Raw genomic sequence first — 19,349 nt, forward strand, 5'->3', positions numbered from 1 at the left:
CGAGCACTGATTTTGTTAGTTGATATGACCTTATTATGTATCATGAACTCATGTATCCTATACTGCATCATACTTACCTACTTTCTTCAGCTCCCTTCCGGGAGCCAGCCAGTGGAGGGGGGCGTGAAGGGGCGGGGTGGCCGAAATCGCGTCATTTCGGCCCCGCCCCCTGTGACGTCATGACGCAAATTGCGTCATTTGACAGCGGGGGCGGGGCCAAACGCCGCGATTCACCGGGAATCGCGGCGTTTGGGATCTAATTCTGCCCACTTCACTAGGAAGTGGGGCACTTCCTAGTGAAGTGGGCAGAATTCGGGAGATTGCCACACTCGCCCGGGAGTCCGGGAGACTCTCACAAAATGCGGGAGTCTCCCGGACATTCCGGGAGAGTTGGCAAGTATGTACTGCATGCTTCGATAAATAAAAAATGTATTTGAAAAAAATTGAAGATATAAAGGTTTATGATGAGTATGTGGGTGAGAAAGGAAACGAAAAATAGAAAGGTCCCACTGTCAGCTACATAAAGAGAGCGACCAATTAACCTTCTTGCTCCCATCCTCAATGGTTCAATTATCAATGTTGCCATGACAACCAACATAAATATAAGTACAGAAGCCTTATGGCACTCCACTGTGCTTGGAATCTTTGCTGCACGATCAGTGTAGTTTGTTCCTTTGCTTCTGATCCTGAACCCAAAGTTTAGTAAAAGCTGTATTTAGCTGTCAGTTTACATAATGTAGCAGAATCAATAAACTACTTCTTTATGTTCTAGTATGCATTAACCCCATCACATCAGGAGGGCATTCACCCCTTCATGACCAGTCCAAATTTTTATATTTTGGTGATCTGCTGGTTTCACTAGGAATAACTTTTTTACTCCTTGTTCTGAAGTACATTTTAAATAGGTATTTCAGGACACATTAGCCTTTCTTCTGGGATCGTATTAGAATATATATTGTTTTTTGTGCATTAAAAGGTAAAATAATGAGAAAGGGCAACTCTAAATATATACATAAAAATGCAATTGCTTTCTCCATTTATGACATTACCAAATAACAATACCTTATACAAGCTCTGACACAGCTATTCGGGTCCAGGGACAAAGGTGTTTTGTTGTTTCCTCATTATTTACTACAACTGCACAGGAGTACTCATGTGCATGATTTCTAAATACAGAAGAATGTAGGGTTAGGGCCAAGGCTGAGAGGACATATTTTGGAGGCTGTGGTGAATTTGTGGTCATATATGGCTGGTTTATAGCAGGCATATGTCACATTGACTTATGTCCTGCATGCCCTCATGTTTTAATCATTTACTTTATTTGCAACAAAATGCTAAAACGGAAATATTCACAAACCGCCAACCACAAGCAAATTGCTAGTGGTGGGGACCGTCATCATCACAACCGGCTATTTGCACCTGATCCTGACCACCCCCTAATAACATGGCTGTCTTAGGCGCATATATGTCTTTATCCTGGTTTACATCTGTTTGCAATTGTGAGAACATGCCCTTGCGGTACTCGGCCTTTGTTTGAGCGCATTCGCCCCACCTATCAAGACGCAAGTAGGCGGAAATGACAGGATCTCGCTAATCTGCATGGCAATATATGCATGCACCCACTTTTCTGTGCATGTACAGAGTGATTTCATTGAAGATATTCTACGCAAACTGGCGTAGCACTCACTCTGCATCTGTCCCAGGGTGAGTACTATGCCAATTTGTGTAGCAGATCTTGCATGAAATCACACAAAATGCATGTCATGGTCACGTCTTGCTCGTTAAAAATGTGTTATTTTTATTACTTTTAAGGATTTTTATTCCCACATAGTGAATTCCTAGTGATGTTATCATGATGTCCCCAGGTTAGCCAGCAATCCTGTCAGTGAATGTATTGTGCTATTTAGGACACTGTGTATCCTTTCAGTGATTTTGTTTCTACTCCTTCTCTGACCCTTTACCTGTCAGTAGCAGTGGCCAAGTAAAGTTGATGTAAAGTTAATTGTCCTTAATACATTACAAAAAAACAGTGGAATAAAACTTTGAAAAACAATCAGCAAGTTTTTCTGACTGTTCCAATTTTAAGATATCCTTATTTTCTTTTTTTTATGCTCTGTAGCTAGAAACACGTGGATAAAAGAAAAACAAAATCAAATACAGTTAGTGTTAAAGGCAAAAGGTGCTAATGTGTGTGTGCAGCCTCCATTAAGAGGAGACATAAAAAAGGTCAACTCAGAATAACTGAGCCACTGGAATAACCGAGCCACTGGAATAACTGAGCCACTGGAATAACTGAGCCACTGGAATAACCGAGCCACTGGAATAACTGAGCCACTGGACTGCAGGAAATTTACCAAAGTCAGCTAATACATTATTCAATTAGCCATGCTTTTATATCATTTTATGTACACAAAGGCTTAATAACACTAGTATAGAAACTTTTTCTTCCAATTTTATATATTTAATATACAATAGGTTTACTTACCACATTAGTTGCTAATTGTTTCACTAACCTTGCACCCTCCCTCTCATTATCTTCATTTGAGCTCTACTCCATTTGTCTCTTTTTCCCTAACAACCTTTGAGCGTCTGTCATCTACAGCCCTCTGGGCCTCACTTCTCATTTCCTTGACAACTTTGTGGTCTTGCTCTGCCACTTCCTCTCCTCTGTCCTTTCGTCTCTCATCCTGTGTGATTTCCACATCCCCATTGACAACCTCCCTGTTGCAGCAGCCTCCAAACCTCTCTCCCTCAATTCCTCCTTTGATCCCTCAATGGACATCCTCCCTTATCCACTGTCTGAGCCACTTCATAGACCTTGTTGCTTCTAATCTTTGCACCATCTCTGACTTCTCCAACTCTTTTTTCCCACAATCCGACCACCACCTCCTCTCCTTCACCCTCTCTTCACCTCCTGCACCCTTCCCCTCATTCAAAGCATTACTCATCAAACTTTATGTAAACACACTTGACACACTACCAAATCTTCTTGCTTGAAACACTCTTATCTTCTACTACAGCCTTAGTGTGCCCTGGCCAGGCTGTCACCTTGCACAACCATACTCTCACATTTGCCCTGACTCTGCCAAATCAGTGAGCATCTGGCTCTCCAAATCGCAACCATGGCTCTCCAAACTAATTAGGTTCATACAAAGATGTTCTTGTACTGTCAAACATCCATGGAGAAAGTCTCACTCGCTGACTTCCTTCACTTTAAATTCATCCTCTCCTTCTATAATTATGCCCTCTCTCTCACCAAACAATACTTCTCTAAGGGCTAGATTTACTAAGCTGCGAGTTTGAAAAAGTGGGGATGTTGCCTATAGCAACCAATCAGATTCTAGCTTTCACTTATATAGTACTATCTACAAAATGACAGCTAGAATCTGATTGGTTGCTATAGCCAACATCCCCACTTTTTCAAACCCGCAGATTAGTAAATCTAGCCCTAAGTCTCTATTTTTCTCCCAATTTTCCAACCTTAAGCTCCTCTTAACCACCTTTTACTCCCTCCTGTTACCCTCTCCCTCACCGCACTTGCCTTTGCCACCTTTTTTACCTCAAAACTAAACTCCATCAGACTGGATGTTTTTTCTAGCTAGGTCCTTTTTGCCATTCCACCCTCCCTCACCATCTCTAGCTGCCCTACCTTGAGCTCTTTCATCCCTACTTATGCTCTCCTCTCTTCTTCTACCCCTCAATTTGCTTCTTCAATCCCATCTTTTCTTACATCCTCTACTCCCCTAACATCTGCCTCCAACTTGTTTACCCCTTCAACAATCCCCTCTCCACCATCATCTTCCCCTCTTCCTTCAAACATGGTCTTGTCTCTCCTGTTCTCCAAAAAAAACTCTTTTAATCCCATCTCACCATTTAACTACCGTCTATACGCCCTCCTCCTGTTTGCCTCGAAAATACTTGAGAGACTCATCTAGTCCTTCCATTCTCTCTGACAACTCCCTCCGTGACCCTCTCTAATCTGGTTCTCACCCCTTCATTCCACAGCAACCTCCTTGGCCAAGTCACCAATGATCTCTTTGTGCTTATCCTTCTGGACCTTTCTGCAGTTCTTGACACACCCACACCATCTTCTACTGTGCACCCCTCTCTATCTTGGCCTTCGTAAAACTATCCTCTCATTGTTCACTTCTTATCTTTCTGGCAGATCCTTCTCCTTCTTTACATTCAATTTTTTTTTCCCGTCTCCAATTTCCCATTGAGGTCTTTTAACGCCCCATCTTTGCCCCCCTCCCCCCTGCTTTTATCACCCTACTCCTCCTTGCTCGGTGAGCTACTCAGCTACTCAGCTCATTCGGTCTACAGTACCACCTCTATGCCAATTATATCCCGCTCTACCTGTCCTCCCCTGGCCCTAACCTGCTGTTCTCTTATAGATTGTCTTTGGGCCATCTCCTCCTGCATATCACAGCATTTTCTCAAGCTAAATAAAGCCAAAACTGAGCTCATTGTCTCCCATCCTCTGTAAGTCACCACTCCTTCCCACCCTTCCCTCACTGTTGACAACACCACAATCCCCAATCTCCTCCGTTCCTCAAGTCCACACCCCTGGGTGTCATCCTTAACTCCTCTTTTTCATTCACTCCACGCATTCAATCCCTCTCCCGGTCCTATTGCTTCCAAACCTGGAACATTGCCATTCACAACCAGTCTCCAATGCTTCAAACGCTCCCTCAAAATTCACCTGAACTAGAAGTTACATGTGTGCGTAGCTTCTCCATGCATGCTCCAATGGCAGCATGTTGTCAATAGATGACTTGCAATCTAAAAAAATGACTGGGTCACTAGAAATTGGCAGACCTCAACACTGTCTACAGCACTCTTCATGCTCCTGCTGAACTTTTTTTTTTTCTCTTTTATATAAGTAGCGAACAATATGCCGAATGCAGGAACACACTGAATATTTGGGGACTCGAAGTATATTCGGAATGCTGGACCCCAGTTAAATAACCTTGGTAGATTGGATCACACCCAGTTGTGGATGGAAATATCTTTCCTATTGGCAAAATAGGTAACTGTCTTGTGCATGTATGTGTATGGAGGGGGGGTATATTCATCTGGATCAACACAATGCACTGGAATTGCATAAATGTACATCTAAAAATTCTACTGCCATCTATAATTTGTAATAACACCCAAACATTCTAATAAAATCATCATAAAAAAAATTATTTTGTCTTCACTCATGTCACAAGAAAGCATTTTGCGCTAATTACGCTATTGCTAATGGAAGATTGAAAGAATGTAAATGCCACAAAATGCCACAGAATATGCAGTTAGTTTTATAACTGAATTCACCTGCCAGCTGAATTGCTACATTTTGCAAAGTTGACCCTTGAGAGTTGGAGCAATTCTGTAACAGTGTTTGTACTTGTTGCAGAGATGGCATCTGGGCACTGCCATATGCCAGCACTTTTCAAATCAAATACTTATATACATGCAGACCTCAGGGGTTAGAAGAGACTGTTGAGGAATGTCAATAGACAAACATTACTGCTGCCTGGAAATTTAAGGAAGTTACTTTTATTACCTACAACTCAGGTAGAACACTACATCCCCATTCCGTTGCCCTGTACAGGATGCTGGCCTTTAATGTAACACAAACAAAATACTGATAGCAAGTATATTATAGACTGCTTCCCACGGGAAATGATGCTTGAGACTGCGTCTCATCAAGACATACCGAGACCACTCAGCACTGTAAAGACACTAATGTAACAACCACAAATCAGAGCGAAACCAAAATAAAAGAGACTGCGTGAGAGATTGCACCAATGAAAAATCTATGTATAAAGGGAGGGGGGGGAGACTTTCTTAAAATAGAAGTATATCAAATAACAAATGTAAACTGTGCTTTCTATAATGTTCTGTTATTTTTACTGTGTCCTGTGTGAGCTTGTAAATGACTTATTTGCTTAAAAAAGTCAATTTCTTCTTCATTTGAAAAACATATTCTCAGAAAAATGGTTTTCATGTGTGACATGAATGGCTGCTGTTTGCAGTACAAAGCATGTGAAGAAGTTAATGAAAAAGTGGATCTGTAAAAAATGCCAATAAGTCAAGAGATACCACCTTATTTTAGATGTGATGCTAGACAGCCAGGGCAGGAAGGTGTTGGCAGTCTATCAGTGTTTTCTATCTTAACAAGCAATAAAATGAAACTGCAAGTTCGGTTTACAGTGGCATATCACTGTAATCATTCTACAGGTACTGTATACTGCATACATATGCTATTGCCACATTTTATATTCTATAAAAAGCAGAAGGCTACAATGTATGATTTCTCTGTTTTAACAATCAGGCATTCATATTATGTTTTGTGAGAGCAAATAGATATGTGACCCATAGTTCAGTTTTTACTTATTAATGTACTTGTTTTTAATGACTTGATTGTTGTCAACAAATTCTGAATATAACAGATGTAAAATATAATGGCTATGGAGTTAGAGACAAAAATCTTAATAGTTTGGCAGTACACAATAGGTTTACATACACAGGGTTATAAGGACCTGCCCTAGATGGAATGCTGATCAATGTTATGAGCCTTGGGTCATAGAACCCCTGGTCAAGTCTGTTCATCACAATTTGCAGTATATACAGTATTACTTTTTTGCTCATGCAGGCAGTGACAAGGGCAAAATTTATCATAATAATCCCACAGTTCAAGTTCTGTACAGCAGACACAGATGGAAGATTCATATATATTAATGCTTGTAAGCACATTACATTATTATGTGTATGTCTACATATTTTAGATATTTGCACGTATTTATACAGGATTTGGAACCATTTTCACCTATTGGTAACTACAATGTATGGTATGTTTTAGCTCTTTTTATTGTACTTTTTTAGTGAACCACACTACAAGAATTACATGTTTGTTTGCACAGCATATAAGCATGATATTTAGGTAACTGGTCTCCCATCCTTCTCTTATATTGATAATGTCAACTTCTCATGTTGAATAACTGATATATAAAAATCAAGGATAGGTAATTATTTCCTATCCGCTGTGTTTAATGGGAATAGCTATGTATTCTAAATAGCTAAAGTGTAATTTGACCAAGCTGTTACAGAATCAGTATATGTTGCATTTTTATACCACTTAAAAACTCATGGAACAACTGGCATTTCTGGCGCAGCTGACAAAATATGAGTTTGCCTTGTTAACTGCAATTTTTCTAATTAACTTTCATTCTCCCTAATGTTATAGTGGCAAGGGCTAATTTTTTATCCAATTAACTGTTATATGGTTTGCAAACATATTTAAGTTTATGCTCAGCCTTATGTTTGAAAAGAAACTTATTAGTTTCTCTACAGCACTAAACCAGGAACACACTGGCAGTGTGTTAGGTTTTTTTAATGCTACTAAGCATTAAAAAAATGAAAACACATATTTGACATGCCGAAGTTATTAGCATTTTTATTAACGTTTGGAGCTTACTTGGACTCACTATAGGATTCTACACAACGTTTACCCTTGGTAAAGGCATGTGCACAGAATAAGAGGTGCTCCCAAAACTGGATCACTAGCAAACTTTAGTAACAACAGTAGTGGTTATGGTGCACAAAACACAATGGCTTTTAATATGCTAAACATGTACATAAATTTTACTAGTATTAACAGTACTAGTAAAATGCATGTAATTAATGTCACTGGTTATGACATCTTCAGGAGAACTGAGAACATTGTTGCAACAATGTACAAAACTAACAGTAGTGCTAACTGCCTGCCAAATTTTATTGTAGTGAAAGTGTCACTGAGTGAGACCTGATACATTAGCTGAAATTTTCAGCACATAAGAAGATAGGTTAGAAACAACTTTATGCTTGTTTATCCACCAGAAGACAACCTAAAAGTCAGTAATAATCCTTTGCTGTTCAGCTTATTATCAACCAAGGTTATGATTTTTTAAAAACATTACTTTGCGTTGCGTTCCTATATAAACTAACATGCCATCTGCTGAATCTATAGTCTCCTCTTTCTTTTCACAGGCTCCTACTGGCATTAGAACAAAGCTGTTGACAATGACAAATGATAATGGCATTTAAGTAAATGTAATTATTATTACAAGCAGTTCTGTAATAAATTGTGAGCATAATATAGAAATACATTTTTATTAAATGAAAATGGAACAATTTAACGCAAAAAAATACAGCGTCCTATGGAAGAGGAATTGTCAGTTGGCTAAATCAAGAGTAAAAACAGAAGTCTAGTGTACAGTATATGAACACACCATTCCTTAAACATTAGTGAATGGTGATAGTATATAGTAAACTCAATAATCTCGTAAATCATATGTTACCATAGACTGTTTTTTTCTGTGCATAAGCCTCACATAGGTGAAAGAATCCACAGACATATTCAATGTTTGCAATAAAATGCATACCTGCCATCTCAAAATTCACATGAAGATCACTCTATAATGTCCTATGAAGCTCCAAGGTTCACAGACTACAGTTTATTTTTAATGTCACGTCAAATTTGGCTGTTGGGAGCCATGGAGCAGACTAAAGACACAGCAGTAAAGATATGGTTTACTTGGACTGCAGGGATTCTTGAACAAACCTTTGTGTTAGCTGGAGGAGGGTTATTGGAAACATTTATACGGGGATCATTAAGTCTTGAGCCCCTCACAGTGGAGGGGAGTGGAATAAACCAAAATATTTTAAATATAGACATAATTTATTTATACAAGATTTAATTTTTCTCTCAATTTCATCTCCATTTAGTTGACTATGCACCGATGCGTATTAGTAACACTGAAGAAAGTTTTGATGATATACAGTACAGTCTACATAACTTCCTCAATACTGATGGCTCAATGAGCAACTACACAAGTCTGTCATGGAAATGACTGCTTCTCTGCAGGCTGTAAGCAGGGCTGCCAAGAAGAATTCAGGGCCCGGGTACAACAAATTCATGGGGCCCCCCTCATATTCAAGTAAGCCCCAAAATTTTTTTGCGCCGCCTTACGGCGGCGCAAAACAATTTAGGTGTATGGTCATACATTCAGGGGCGTGGCTAGCCAAACGGCGGTGCAAAAATTTTGGGAGGTGTGGTCATGCATTTGGGGCGTGGCAAACGTGCCATTGGGGCGTGGCTAACATAAAAACCACTAGGCTCTCAATTCGCCGGAGCGTCACATATGTTCAAGCACTCCTGACTTTCAGGACATCTACCACCACAGTGTAGTATACAAACAATGCAGTGTGTACACAAACAGTTCAGTCTTGGCCTACACCTTACATTGGGCACAACATTCACCAAAAATTGGTATTGTCCCTACTAGAATCACAACATTTCACACACTGTGCTGCTCTCTCCTACCTGTTCTTCTCACTTTCTCCACCTGTGGCTGCTGGTTTCTTTAGTTGTGGCTTGTCCGGATCCAGGAATGTTGAAGGACCTATTTTGAAAAAAAAATGGCTACATTTAGAAAATTACAGCCAGCCCCGGCCTTAAATCAATAGCACTCACGATTAATAATTAGGCCTTCCTCCAGCCCCAACATTAAAATAATAGTATTCACATTTAATAAATAAACCTATTTCACTTCCTGCAAACAGCCCCAGCAATACCTATTTCCCGCAACCATCACTGCTATTAAATAATTCATAGTCACATTTAATAAATAGACCTCATTCTCCCTAAACTCATCCCAAGATTCAATAGCCCCCAAACCACCCCATCTTAAATTAATAGTCCCTACTATTAAATTGCCTCACCATCACCCTACAAACAAAATAGCGCCCATTAATTAGCCGCCACCTACCTCACACACACTACATTGCAACAAGCCCCCTGTGCCATCACACACATTACTGTGCCCCTTCATCACAACTACACTGTACCCCCTTATGCTCACACTGCGACCTCCATGCTGCTTTTCCCCCTTCTTTTTTACTTTGTGCCTCTCTCCCACTTTTTTTATTCCTCTGTTCCTCTCTCCCACTTTTTTTCCTCCTCTGTTCCTCTCTCCCACTTTTTTTTCCTCCTCTGTTCCTCTCTCCCACTGTTTTTTCCTCCTCTGTTCCTCTCTCCCACTTTTTTTCCCTTCTCTGTTCCTCTCTCCCCAATTTTTTTTTATTCCTCTGTGGCTCTCTCCTTTTTTTCCTCCTCTGTTCCTCTCTCCCACTTTTTTTTTATTACTCTGTGGCTCTCTCCTTTTTTTCCTCCTCTGTTTCTCTGTCCCCTTTCTTTATAGTACTGTCCCTCCCTGTTTTCCTCCCCTTGCCTCTCCGTTTCTTTACTTACCTTTTGTCAACTTCTTTCTTTTCTTTTCTGCTCTTCTGTCTCCTCTTCTGTCTTCTTTCTTCCTGCTGGCTGCGGCGCTCCTCACTGACTGACAGGCGTGACTTGATGACGTCACGCCCGGCAGTCAGTGTGAATGGAGGAGAGGAGGGACACGGCGCCGCGCGATCACGTGAGTATTTTTTTTTTTTTTAATTAATTTCTTCTTACAGCTCCCAAGAAACCCAAGAAAACCCCCCCCCCCCCCCCCCCCCCCCCCGCGGGGAAAAAAATAAAAAAAGTTAAAAAAAAAAAAAAGCGCAAGAGAGAAAAATAAAATAAAAAAATAAATAAATTTAATTAGCAGCGAGGGCCCGGCCCGGGCCCCCTGGCATGGCCGGGCCCGGGTAAACTGTACCCGCTCCCCCCCCCTCTCGGCGGCCCTGGCTGTAAGCATTACAATACAATAACCTTTGATATAGGTATACTTGCCTACTCTGTAGAAATGTATTGTATATAAAGCAAATATATAAGTATGCACATAAATTGCTATTCTTGCTCCTCCACAGAATACATTTTTCCTTCAGCAACAAATAATCCATGTGTATTTAATTCAGAACCATGTGTCAGCTTAATTCTTAATTTTAGGAAAAGGAGAATGGTTTGCAATCGGCGAAGTTTAGTAAGAAGTGAAGGACTGAAATTTAAAGAGACCTCCAAACAAAATAAGGGCTGGAATATACCTCTCCTGCCATCATGTGCCTTTACTTTCCCCATAACCTTCCCGTAAGTTTCACTACGTTGATGAAGAACTATAGTAATCAACAAACACAATCCTGTATGATTGGAACTGATTAGAAGAGGCTCTCAACAAAATCCAATCCTTGTGAATGAAAGTGAGTCTGCGAAACATGCCGGAGTCCAATGACAGCACAAACATAATCAAAATCCTTATTTAATGTTGTCTTCATCTACCTGAATAAACTTGTTGTATATGTAAAATATGCAGCAGGTTCTTCTGGAAGCATAAAGAACATTTAGGACCTCATTTAGAGTCCGACGCAAAGTCAGTTTAAGAAGTGTAGAAGTGGGAGTGTGCCGCAGCTTGGTAGGGTATTACGAGTGGCAAGCAACCCCAGTTGCGTCCCACATTTAATACCCTATCGAGCTGCGAGCAGTTCCTGCAGCTAGTTAAAGCTTGCGCCACCTAATTCCTGCCGCACAGCTTTAGCCCTGTAGTGACGTGTGTTGCATCTGCGCCTCACTGCGACTAGGATTTATTTACATGGTGACGCCTTCACAATTCCGCGTTCCTCCCATTCTCTCGCAGTGAGTCGCAAGCTGTCGAAAGTGTTAATTGCGTCCAAGATGCAGGCGGATTTGGTGCTTTCTGCACATGCGTGGTAGCGTTTTTTTGTTGGATGCGCCTAAAACGGACTTTGCATCTGACTTTAAATGAGGTCCTTAAACTTATATTTTTCTCTGGAGCACTAAGGATTAAATGAGTTGTCCAACACAGCACAAAGGGTTAATTTGTTCACTGACTACTTCCATTTGGAAGACATACAACAAGAACAGACTACCTGAAGTAGAATGCAGGATCATGCCATGACGAAAGTATTACAACCTGTCCATAGTGCTTCACTACAACTCTATGGAGCTCTTGAGTAGAGCACTATTGAAGAGATATGGACAGCTTGAGTCCTCCAGTGCCATGAGGTGGCTCTTGACTTAAGGCAACAAAAAATATTACTATTTGCTATATGGGAATGTTATAAATAGGAGGGGTTGTTGACATGAGACCACCCATTTTTTTTTTTGCATCAATATTTTTATTCAGATTTTGCAAAAGTATATGGGGTACAGAAAAGAGACCACCCATTTTTGAAAGCGTTACAGCACTGTTCCAACAAAGTAAAAAATACCTGCCTGCCATATTCTGGTGTAGTAAATGGGGAAGAAAGGGAAAGTGACAGCTGTGGAATCTCCCCAACTGAACTGATACATGTCAGTTGTTAGAAGCAGGCTGGTTAGAAACATCTTAAAGAGAACCTGTCAGGACTTTATTTACCTAAAGAGATAATAGAGTGATCTTTTTATTATTATCTGTTTATTATTAATTGGGTATTCATATTTACTTTGATGCTTTAAATTAGCATACTTGAATAGAATTAATTAAATCCACCTACGCTTGTCCATCTCTCAACATTTAGATAAATAAACTATATTATAGCTACAGGCAGTGTGTTTTCCTTCCCCGGCCCAGTGGCGCACGCAGGGGGGGTTTCTGAGTCTCCAGAAACCCCCCCCTGCACTAACTAAGTGGCTACTGTCCTATACAGCAGCCGCGGCGCTGTCAAAGAAGCGTCTGCGGCGCACCGCCGCAGACACTTTTTAGACAGCGCCGTGGCTGCTGTATAGGACAGCGATGGCGAAATGGAGCTGCTGCGCATTTTTTGGGTCGGCGGGGAGAAACCCCCCCCCCCCCCCGACAATCCTCCGTGCGCCCCTTCGGCCAGTAGTGTTATAATTATTGCTGGCTTGCAAAAGCACTGATCTTCATTCACAAGAATAGCAATGTTTAAGTAAGCCAAAGATTAATGACTCTCAGCAAATATACATAGAAAATAGCAGCTTGTTGCTGAAGCACACTTTGTAAAACTTTATTTATGGACAAGGTGGCAACTATTGTTTGAAAATATGCTTGTTTTTCAGTGTGAATGCAGATTAGAACTGTTAATATGAAGTTAGAACTCAGCTTGTTTCTAAGTGGGAAATATGAATATGGAAACAAAAATGTGTAGTTTTCCCCTTTAATACTTCCGCAAGTTTTCTGTAGAGCGGCTTAATCAGAGCATCTACCTGCGTATGTGAGTTCTGTACTGTTATATACTGAAGCATGACTGTGGCTGGTTAAAACTTGTATATAACAGTATGTAAAGAAGAAGACCCCCAGTACTGTATATGTATAGATAGAACTTCACGTGTGCTGCTACTGATACTATCCCTCAGCTGACGCAAGATGACATTTTAAAAGTTAAAATGTATAAAATAATAATAATAATAATAATAATAAAAAATTAAACATAAAGAGTAATAAGAAAATCAGTAGATGCATAAAAATAGTTTTAAGGTGTAAAAATGAACACATGTAATTTATTTATTTTTAATCCCATAGATAACACGTAGTAAATCCTAAGGCACAGTATAAACTATCTTCCAATGCTTTTTTCCAAGGTCTACAGTATGCCTATTTCAAATTACACCATTACAATTATTCATAGAAGCAGAACAAGGGATGCCAGTTTCTGTAACTAGGGGGAAAATTAACTAGTCGCTTCACATACACATCAAAGTTACAGCCAAATATAAATATAATATAATGATGACAGATGGCTGTAAAACAATATAACTGTACAGTACTAGACAGTGAAGTATTTCAAAGGTTTACAAAACAGGAAGTTTACTTTATAATATTGTGAAAGTAAACAAGTGCCAATGAAAGGAGGAATGAAAGTACAGGTAGATTGCTTAATGAAAATTATGTTATTGAGCTTAGTGTTCAATGTGGGAAAATATAAAGTGAATAATAATACAGGTCACCTGTTATTCCTTAATTTATCCTAATTGAGTCTTTATTTATTTATTATATGTTTTTTATAGCACATATTGTGCAGCGCTATACAGAAAATATTTAATAATTCACATAAGCACCTGCCCCAGTGGAGCTCAAAATCTATATTCCCTACCACACAGACCCACACACAATTTTGGGGGGTTTAGACTCCACAAACTTTTTTCCTACACTTTCAACTTTTTATAATCAACAATACATCACTTTATATCACCATCTTGATTATTTCAATTATAAAAATGATGATCATCTTGAATGATATATTAAGTTTAAAATCAGTTGAATTAATGAAAACAATAATAGTTTTTATGATCTAATCCAGTAGACTCTCGTTTGTATCTCAATAATTCTAACCAATTAAACCAGAGCAAGGATTGGAAACCATCACCATGAGATTATTGGGTGATATAATCCAACTTTAGCTGGAGAGTAAAGGGTTATCTATATCTATAATAAAGTCATAAGATCTTGTATGAAACAGATTATCACTAAAGACCAACTAGTAAAAGAGGATGATAATCCAGTTCTACCTCACCACTATAATGTTTACATTAATCTCAGATGTAAAAGATCAATAACAATTTGAAGTGTAGTTTTGTGTTTAACTTTATATATAATCAATTCATTAAAATAATTAACTGCTGAAATAATATAGTCTCACAAAGAACAAGTCAAGCCAAATCCATATTTAGTATTCTGTCACTCTTTAGCTCATGTTGGGGCTTGTTTGCTGCTAATGTATTGAATTTAATTATTATTAGTTGTAATATTGTAGTAGTAGTAGTAGTAGTAGTAGTAGTAGTAGTAGTAATAATAATAATAAAATAAATAATAATAATAATAATAATAATAATAATAATAATAATCATGTATTGTTATTGGTATGTCATAAAAATAAGTATAATCACAATGTTATAAATTGTAATAATATCCAATAAATGGTGATTTTGTTTTTTTAACAGAAGCCACTAAATATTGACCACAGTAATAATACTCCAATATTTATTAAGCTTTGAAAATAATTATGTATACAGTGCTGCAAATTCCAGCATTACTAAAACAATACTCAATACCCAATGTAGCAAAGGAGTGCCTGCTTTTGCCATTAGTAAATGCAGCCACATGTGGAGCTATTAAAGTCTCTTTATGAATATCTATATAGTTAGCTGTAAATGCAATCAAAATTGTTTAACCTACGAAGCTCACAGTCTGGAAACTTGACTTTCTCCATAGATTGCACTGCTTCTGATACTGAACCAGCGGTCTTGGCTCTATAGTCTCCCAGAGCAGATGCCTTTCCAGCCTGGTGTAATGATGAAAATCGCACTGCAGTCAGAGATGCAATGATTCTTAAATTTGAAGTCATTTTCTTGGAATGCTGACATGGTGGCACAACTTTATGCACGTCATGCCTTTGCAAAAGGAAACGGCACCTATAATTGTCTTAAGTGACACAAAGGTTCAGTACTTAGAAAGTGTGTAGTGCCACAATCAACAGCACTGGGAGAAATACTGTAGTTCACTTTTTTTTTTTATGATAATGGCAATACTATTTTTCCACTTTCTGTATTCTTAGAGACCTGGGAAATCCACTGTTTGTAAACGTAAACTGAAACCAATGCAGCAATCGCTTTCAGAGTGCTAAAATACTTGATTTCAATACGAGACATAAGATGCTGCAATTCTGACAGACAGGTGCTAAACAAAATCATGGCTAAAGCTCAGCAATAATAACAAGCAGAAGAGCATCCTTACCATTGTAGTGAGTGTGCAGACAGGAGTCCCAAATACATGTTACCACTTGCTGAACACAGTCCTCATTCTTCGATGGATCCAGTATAAGAAACACGAGTGCAATGATGTTCTATGGACCCAAAAAGAATAACACTGCTTCTTCTCTGTGTATTTTATATTATTCCACGTAATTCCATCACTCTTGGAAGACACTGTCCATATTACACCTTGGTGTGGTTTTCCTCTGTCCAAGAAGTTTCAGCTGCTCTGACTGGCTGTAAAGCAAGTGGAGCTATAGTACCTGGGAACTGCAGACGCTGCTTTGCTCACTGAAGCACTTTCTAAACACTCTGCTTCTCCCTGCGCTGGTGAGCACTGCCTTGTATACACATTCATTCAGAGCGTCGGCCAATCAGACCCGAGCAGTGCGTGATTGCTGCTGTACCTCCAGCTTAGCCGCTCTGTGCAGACAGTACATTAGTAGTATACAGGTCTAGGGCATCATTCTATTCTAATGGTCCTTTTCACTAATTAAAAAAGAATTACAAATCTAATTTTATTATTTGTGTCCAAGGCTAAATGTCGTGTGCCTGTGTATCTGTTGGCACTGTGTGAAGTCAAAGGGATGGGGTCGTATTCACATTTACTAGTAGCAAATCAGATAAAAATAATAATGTTGAATTGGTTAATACATTGAAACTGTTCAAGCGAACAAGCAAAGACATAACACATGCAGTTTGGAAAAAGAGAATAAAATAAAATAGAACTGTTTCTACTATCTATCTATCTATCTATCTATCTATAGAGAGAGAGAGAGAGAGAGAGAGAGAGAGAGAGGGGGGGAGAGATAGATCAGGCAACCTTGAAGGCAGTTTATGAGTTTCTCTTATTTCTGACTATCATTTTTTGCCAACACCTGTAAGCTACGCACAGCAGAGGCAACAATTCTGTGAGCTGGAAATGAGCTCAGCCCAACCAATGGCTGCCTCCACTGTATGACAATACAAAAATGAAAGAAATTGATTTACGCACACTGGATGCGCATCATAAAATTATTCTTGCACCTATATGGTTCTTCTAATGCATTTTAAGTTGTATGCCTATTTTTCTGACTTTTATGAAATCATTTGCAAACATGTAGATTTGGACACAATTTCCATCTAAAACACAGCTGTAAATTGCATCCAAAAAGAAGACACATCTTACACAGGTATGTTGAGCCATGTTGAGACTCATCTAAACTGATCATAATCATTATCAGTTTGTAACTTAAACTAGTGGTTGAGCACCTGCAAGTTTCCCATCTCCTGACTGGCGTTTGTGCGTCTGAGTCACAGTCTACAAAAGTCGCTTTTATCCCCTCCCCCGTTCCATCTCTACAATCATAAGTGGCCACAAACAGCCGTACGTGCATGATGGCCACAACCGTAAGTAGCGCTTTGTGGACATGCGCAGATGTACAAAAGCGTACTATAAAATGCTATTTGCATCTAACTGTACATGGACTGCCCACATCTGCAATTACATGCGCCACTTTTTTGAGTTTGAAGCTTTGGTCTTTTTTACATTGGGCAAAATCCGCCTAGAAATGCACTTTAGTGCTGAAGTGCAACTGGAAGGTTCGAAATGCATCCCATTAAAATAAAGACCTGGGCGTAAATTTACTAAACTGCGGGTTTGAAAAAGTGGAGATGATGCCTATAGCAACCAATCAGATTCTAGCTATCATTTATTTAGTACATACTACAAAATGATAACTAGATTCTGATTTAGGCAACATCTCCACTTTTTCAAACCCGCAGTTTAGTAAATATACCCCCCGATCTCCTCCAGCTCAGAGCCAGTGCACAATTCATGTGCTTTTTGCAGAGTGGAAATAGCTAAGCAGCCTTTGTCAAACTTAGGAAAACGCTAAAAATGTGCCCTCTCCACCCCTTAATCTCATTTTAATAGTGGTGCTTGACTATGTTTTGGCCTACTGTACACTCAAACTCTACCCATCGGCCTATGCAAGTTTCTTCTTTCTCCTAAAATGCCACCATCTTGCTCTGTAAGTCAATGAGGGAAGCGCAACATCACCAAGTTTGTGCTGCAACATTTTACGCTTCATAAATTAGACCTGTGATGACAGGTGCATTAAAAAGTTAATTTGTATCCTTGACAAACAAATGTAAAACTTGGTAGGCCAGATTAGAGATCATTTAGGTAAATCCTGGGTTTGAGCTAATTTAAGGCAAGGGCTTCAATCTTGGATAAGCCACTATTAAAATAGAACTGGAATGAGGCTGAGGCTAGCACTTCTTTTTTAACTGAGAGATTTTAGTACTGTTTGGCTATAGGAAATCAACACTTTGGTTAATATTGGAGACAGGTTTTCCTTATTGTTCCAGAACTGTGTAAGGTAGTAGGACCGCTAGTAGGTTTACTGTATCTTTTCATAAAAAAAAATGTTTGTAGCTTTATGCAAAACTAAATGTTTCCTAATAGCATTTTAAGAATCCATTTGCTTGCCAAGATATTATTGCTCATTAATCTGTTTTTTTTTTATCACCGTAGTCCCCTGCCAACTTGGTTATTTAAATACTAGAGGTCATTTAAAAAGCAGAAACCATCTGCCGCACAATACAGAACCAGTTTTGGGACTGCCTTGCTCTTAATTTTGCACAAGTACATCTAGTTTTCAGCCAAGACCCAAGGATACATGGAGAGAAATGCCAGCATTTACAGAGCTACCGCAGCTTGCACACACAGAGCGGAGAAGTTGGGCTGTGTGAGGGCGTTCCTTGCAAACTACGCATTATACACATCGCTATGCCTAGTTTTGTAGAACAGGGCAGAAACGAGATTTCCTTTTACGAAGGGAGATTATTGCAAATAGATAAACGGTGGGGAGAGCACAGTTTTGGGGACTCTTTGTTTGAGAAGGGATGCACGGCTGCTTCTACCCAACAAAAGGACTTGAATTTTACAGCAGCCCACAACAGGGGCTACATGGTCCTATACTTTTCAAATAAGACCTGTATTGTGCCTCCATGTTGTACTTCTGTGATAAAGTGCACTACAAGCAATGTAGTAAAAATCTTCATATACACAAATTACCATATTCAATAATTACAGCCCACATATTCCCTTACTCTTTAATAGTTCATATAAGAAATCAATTAGACTAAAATGCAGTATTTTAGAAGAAAAATAGGAAAAGTTGTATTCAATGAAAGTGTTGGTGAACGTGTTGGCACTAAAGTGGTAAAGTATACTGATGGTACGTGTACTTTTTCACAATGCGCCTCTTCAAGTCGTTCTGCCTACTTAAGTAAGTGGACTTCTAGGTTGTGGCGGCATCTTGAGTGCAAGTAGATGTGCACTGTAATGTACACTGGATGGACCATCCAGATGCACTTGTGCATAAACAAGTTGGTTTTCGTGTGCTTTGAGTGCCCACCATAAAGTACCTGCTATGTTGTCATTACTCTTCAATCTCTCTATTGATAAATCTGCAACTGGATTCATATGTCTCTTATAATTCATTAAAATGTATCTGTTGCCTACACAAAGTCTATTCAAAGTGGAGTCAGACATTTTTATTATATTCACTGCAGCCTTCCGAGGTACAGAAACTAATATATCAATGATGGCACTATACGTAGCTCCTAGTAAATTGATAGACTGCCCACATATTGGGCAAAACCCCCAGAAAATGTTTCCAAGAATACTTATATCCCTTATCAC

At 39.2% G+C, this 19,349-nt stretch overlaps 1 protein-coding gene across 1 annotated transcript in view; it reads right to left on the reverse strand.

Moving 5' to 3' along the window:
• Positions 1-15,957, reverse strand: part of HTR4 (5-hydroxytryptamine receptor 4) — a 394,727-nt gene extending 378,770 nt beyond the window's left edge. The window contains exon 1 of the mRNA XM_075209600.1: positions 15,642-15,957. The gene's annotated coding sequence lies outside the window, so the exon portion shown is untranslated. The remainder of the gene's footprint in view (positions 1-15,641) is intronic.
• Positions 15,958-19,349: the final 3,392 nt, after the last annotated feature.

This window comes from Mixophyes fleayi, chromosome 4, assembly GCF_038048845.1.
Source record: "Mixophyes fleayi isolate aMixFle1 chromosome 4, aMixFle1.hap1, whole genome shotgun sequence".
Taxonomy (NCBI): domain Eukaryota; kingdom Metazoa; phylum Chordata; class Amphibia; order Anura; family Limnodynastidae; genus Mixophyes; species Mixophyes fleayi.